Source organism: Nannospalax galili, unplaced genomic scaffold (assembly GCF_000622305.1).
Source record: "Nannospalax galili isolate Female #2095 unplaced genomic scaffold, S.galili_v1.0 scaffold22, whole genome shotgun sequence".
Classification (NCBI taxonomy): domain Eukaryota; kingdom Metazoa; phylum Chordata; class Mammalia; order Rodentia; family Spalacidae; genus Nannospalax; species Nannospalax galili.
Window position 1 is genome coordinate 300,032 of NW_008347230.1, and position 5,850 is coordinate 305,881.

Genomic DNA, 5,850 nt, shown 5'->3' on the forward strand with positions numbered 1-5,850 from the left:
GGATAAAACCTCCATGGGACTGACCCAGCCCTGAACGCTGTTCCAGGAAAAAACACAAAAAAGTATACTTGGAACAGATAGAGAACAACTCCCCTGCCAACGGTCAATTAACCAGGGACAGGAAAGTACTAAAAGTCCAGATATCTCTTCAGATTTCCTGAACGCAGCAGTTTATGGTTTGGCACTGGGCTACAACCAATCAGATGCTTGCCAGGCTGGAGACCCCTACTTGCTGAACTTGCTGAAATAAACCTATAAAATCCTCTATCTTCCAAAGCAAGGGGGTCTCACATCTGAGATCTGCTGGGTCAGTGACAGAGTGGGCCCAAGCTTAAGCTTGCAACAATTAAAAACAAAACCCTTCTGTGTTTACATCGGTTGGCTCCTTGGTGGTCTTTGGGGTCTCATGAACTGGGCACAACAATACCACTTGCTGCAAGGATGTTGAAGTTGCTTTTTTTAGGGTTGCCAAATAAATTGCCATAAATTTATTCTTTCACAGTTTTGAAGAAAAAGTCTGAAATCAAGCTACCATGTGCCCTCAAGGGCTCTAGGGATAATCCTTCCTTGCCTCTCTCAGGTCCTGGTGACTCCTTGGCTTGCAGTAGAGAACTCCAGGCTCTGCCTCTGTTTTCACGTCAACTTCTTCCCTGTGTCTCTGTGCATCCAAATGCTCTCTTCTTTCTCTTATATAAGAATGTTTGAAGAAGCAAACCACCCACAGCAATGGGCTGGAAGCTGCTCACTTTGTTGTACATAGAAGCTTGCCTGAATCTGGATGGAGAAAAGAGCAGAAAGGGGCTGTTGTAATGGAAAGTAATCAAAGATGATTCTAGACCTTCCTACATGAGTGGCTAGGAGGAGAATACCACCTTCACTGTGACAGGAGCCTGGGAGAAGCTATGGAGTTCACTCCAGGCCTGGGGGTGGGACTATGAACGTTGAGGCAGCTGGGAGTGTGAATCTGGAGGCTGAGCCAGAGACCTAGCTGACTTCTCCTGTCCAGATGATGTTCAGGAGGCTCTGGGAGTCCCTGTGGAGAGCATATGTCTCAAAGATAGTCTTATGGGGAATACCTGCATGCACTACTTATGGATCCAAAGGGAACAGGAAAGTAGAAAATATTATCCTTGAAACCAGGGGGGTCGGGAGGGCTGGGGAGGGTTGGAGAGTTCAGGAGTATCAGGAAATTGGAACTGTGTATGCTTTCCAGCACTAATATTCTATGGTCCTATTAAATACATATGTCAAGTGGATAAAAGTTCCTACAGCCAAGTTTGATGACCTGAGTTTGATCCCCAGGACTCACATGGTAGAAGGAGAAATTGACTCCAACAAATTGTCCTCTGACTTCCACACATGCCAGGACATGCACACACACACAGTAAATAAATATAAATAATAAATAAACTTTTAATAATTAAAAATACTTATGTTAGATACATTAATAGATCCTCAGATTGTAATGTGTAAATTTCTTTCTATTTTACATTTGTTTACATATATTTATTTATTTGTGGTGCTCCTGGGTTGAACTCAGGGCATATCTGAAGTTTGCTCTCCTCCACTGTAAATATGACCCATATAACATTCAAGATTTGTTCTGAGGTTTTGAAATGGTGTGTTTATAGGACTGGTACACTTCAGACTTTCCATACCTGAGGTTTTTACCTCTTACTATTTTATGTTAAAAGTAATATAAAAGAAAACATCTGACATTAGCCTCCCCAAATCCCTTTATGTTCCTATGGTCAGCAGAATTCTAAAACTGTCCATGTGATTGCTAACCCCTAGTGTAGTTTATTTAATCCCTTCCCTTTGAGTAGAGGCAGAATCTGTGACTTGTTGGTAATTAAGAAAATATAGAACGAGGCGTGATAGTGCACCCTTTCTTATGTGTATGAGTGTATTGCCTCCATGTGTGTAAGCACACCTGTCATGCAGTGCCCAAAGAGGTCAGACGAGGGAGTCGGATCCCCTGAAACTGGAGTTACTGGTCCTCTGCAAGAACAACTAGTACTCTTAACCACTGAGCCATCTCTCCAGCCCCATGATTTTTTTTTTTTTTTAATGAGACTGGGGATAGTGGAGTCCCAGTTCTAGATCTATAGTTAGCCAATTAACCCCAGGGACTTTTGAACTTTTTGTTGTCATTGTTGCCCTTAGCTTAAGCTGATTGCTGTTTGCATTACTGAAGATTTTTCTAAGCTGTTTTTCAGAATTAACTACAGTGTGTTGAAGCTTCTACTAGGTGCCAACATTCTAAAACATATTTTTCATTTTTATTATTGGTGTGTGTGTGTGTGTGTGTGTGTGTGTGTGTGTGTGTCTATTTGTGTGTAGACAAGGGTGCCTGCAGAGGCCAGAAGAAGGCTGGATTATAGGCAATTGTTAGCCACCTGATGTAGGTGCTAGGATCAGGACTGCTACAGAGATAGCCCAGTTTCTTCAACACAGGACCAACAAGATACATATTACAGGAGAGTTAAAAGACATTAAAATCAATCACAGTATGTAGAATTCTTCTGGGTTCAGATTTACTATTTATTTATTTATTTGTTTGTTTTGTTTATTTATTTTAAATGTGTGTGTGTGTGCATGCACATGTGCCCATGGAGGCAGGAAGAGGGTATGGGATTCCCCTGGTGGTTGTGAGATGCCCAATATGGGTGCTGGGAACTGAACTCAGGTCCTCTGCAAGAGCAGCAAGTGCTCTTAACTCCTGAGTCTTCTCACCAGCCCTTAAAGTGTTTTTAAAAGATATGACACAGCTGGGCATGGTGGTGCATGCATATAGTCCCAGCACTCGAGAGGCAGAAGCAGGCAGATATCTGTGAGTTCAAGACCAACCTGGTCTACGTAGTGAGTTCCAGGACAGCTGGGGCTACAGAAAGACCTTGTCCCAAAAAAAAAAAAAAAAAAAAAAAAGATATAACACATAGATTGAAATTGAAAATTAGAACACTAGCCACATACCTAATGAGTTAAAGATGTACTGATTTACTGTTAATTGTCCTAGATGTGATTTAGCACTATGGTTCATATCTTTCAGAGAAACAAAGAAATAACATTGTGAAATAATATGGTATTCGAAATTTCCTTCAAAATAATCTGGGATGACTGTGTTGACTTTCTAGAGTTGGAAAATGGGAGCAATAGCCTCTGTGAGTGGTTGAATGCACATATGGTGTATATGTTATAAATTTAAAATGCATTATTTTTTTTAGATAGGCTCTCACTGTGCAGCCCCAGCTGGCCTGAAATTCACTATGTGTACCAGGCTGACCTCAAACTTGTGGCGATCCCATTGCTTCTGCCTCTCAAGTGCTGGGGTTTACAGGTGTGGGCCTTCAGACCCAACTAAAATACCCTTTTTTTTTGGTATTTTTGAGACAAGGTCTCTCTGTAGCCCTAGCTGACCTGGAACTTACTATGTAGACCAGGCTAGCCTCCCCAGTTCTGGAATTAAAAGGCATGCACTACCATACCCAGCTAAAATACATATTTTTAAAGCTGCTACCTAATATTTTTGGACAAGTATCTTTGAATTTTTTATTTAGGGCCTTTTGTATTTGTAAATGAAAAGTGAATCTTTGGTGGATAAGGAAATGCACACCTGCACTCCCATGACTCATGAGGCTAAGGTAGGAGAATCTTTAGTTCAAAGCCAGTCTAGGCTACATAGTGAGTCTTTGTCTCAAATCTTTAAAACTTAGAGCTGGAGGGGCTAGAGAGGTGGCTCAGTGGTTAAGAACACTGGCTGTTCTTGCAGAAGACCCAGGTTTGAATCCCAGCACCCACATGGCAGCTAACAACTATCCATAACTCCAGTGCCAGAGGATTCGACAGACTCTCCTGTCCTCCGTGGGCATTGCATGACATGGGTGCACTTACCTACATGCAGGCAATACACACATACACATAAAAATAATAAATAAAATATTTTTTAAAAAATTAGAGCTGGAGAGATGACTGCAGTTAAGAGCACATATTGCTCTTCCAGAGGACCCAAGTTCAGTTCCCAGCACCCACAGCAGGTAGCTCACAACTACCAGTAACTCCAGCTTTAGGGGATATGATACCCTCTTCTGGCCTCCCTGGGCACCCACATACATGGCATATAGTCATAATAACATACACACATATACATAAATAAAAATAAAAAATTAAATAAAATCTTGATTTTATTTAAGTTGAATACACATACACATACACAACCAAAACAACAAAAACCCACCACCTTGTAATATATTCTTCTACTAACAGTATACTAGAGTAACTATTTTTCCTAGCCCTACTCAGCACAGGGTTCTAGCAAAGCTTGACGTTTGGCCAATTTATTATTTGATTATAAGTCTCATTACTTCTCTCAAAATCTTATGGTGCTTTTCATAGCAAAAGCTAGATTTCTTCTGGTATCTCCTGCCCAAACAGTGAATCCTTTCTAGGCTATCAGAGTTCCTGCCTGACTCTGCTCCTAGGAAGCTTAGGGATAAGCTTTAAATTCATGATTATATTTTCTGCATCCAAGTATTTATTTTTGTTTGTGTTTGTTTGATTGCTGTGCTCCCCTCTGCTCCTCAATGATTGGAATTTCCTCTCAAATTCTGGGAGACTATTTATATTTAACATTCTCCAAAGTAAAGAGAAGGGAAAGGAACCTGATGCTGATGGCCACTTTTCTCAGAATGACCATCCTGTCTCTGGTCCTCAGCTCTGCCAGCTTAGAAATGCCTTTGGTGAGTAGACCAGAGATAGAAGGCTCTGAGGGACTGGATCCCACTGGCCAGGTTCCCAATAGACAAATGCACAAAGGTTAGTCATAATCATTATCACCATAGTGTTTATATTCCCGGATGAAGTACTTGCCAGGCCCAGTTCTAAGTGCTTAGATACATTTATTTTCATAACAGCCTGGTGTGTTGTGTATTCTTTTTTAAATTTTATTTTTATTTTTATGTATATGAGTGTTTTGCCTGCAGCATATATGTAGGCGCACCCATATTGCACAATGCCCGTGGAGGCCAGCAGAGGGCGTCTGATTCCCTTGGACTGGAGTTATGGGCAGTTGTTAGCTGCCAGTGAGTGCTGGGAACCAAACTTGAATCCTCTGCAAGAGCAGCCAGTGCTCTTAACTGAACCATCTCCCCAGACCCTTGCTATGTATTCTTATCTTTTCAAGGTTCAGATAAGGAATCTGAGGCACAAAAAGATTCAGAAAATTGTCCAAGGTCTTATTGTGTTTTAGTTACTGTTCTCATTGCTGTGACAAAAGGAACTTTAGGAAGGAAGGCTTTATTTTGGCTCACAGTTTGATCATGAAGAGGAAGGTATAAAGGCAGAAGCTCAGGCAGCTCATCCATTGTACCCATTGGAAGCAGAGAGCATAAACACTGCTGCTTGGGTACCCCTCTCCTCTTCATTGAGTCCAGGACCCCAGCCTGTGGAATGGTGCCAGCCACATTTGGAGTAAATCTTCCCACTTCAATTAACCTGATCTAGAAAATTCCCTATAATGGGATAGAGAGATTGCTCAGTGGTTAAGAGCATTTGCTGCTCTTCCAGGGACCCAAGTTTGGGTCCCAGCACCCAACACTCCAGTTCCAGGCCTCCATAGGTATGTGCACACAACATGGCATACACGCACATGTACACACACATAAATTAAAAAGTAAAAAATAACTCTTTAAAAAGAAAATTCCTCATAGCCATCCCCAGGGGTTTGTTTCCATTTTCACTCTAACTCCTGTCAAATTAACAATCAAGATTAACCATTACACATAACTATCAAGTGAGATTCAATCCTAGGCAGTCTGGCTGAGCCCGTGCTCTTAATTTCTAATGAGAAAT

General features: G+C 41.4%; 1 protein-coding gene across 1 annotated transcript in view; it reads right to left on the reverse strand.

The window, feature by feature from the left end:
• Positions 1 to 229: 229 nt before the first annotated feature.
• LOC103742650 (histone H2B type 2-E) overlaps positions 230 to 5,850 on the reverse strand; it is a 30,827-nt gene continuing 25,206 nt past the window's right edge. The window contains exon 2 of the mRNA XM_008843716.3: positions 230 to 774. The gene's annotated coding sequence lies outside the window, so the exon portion shown is untranslated. The remainder of the gene's footprint in view (positions 775 to 5,850) is intronic.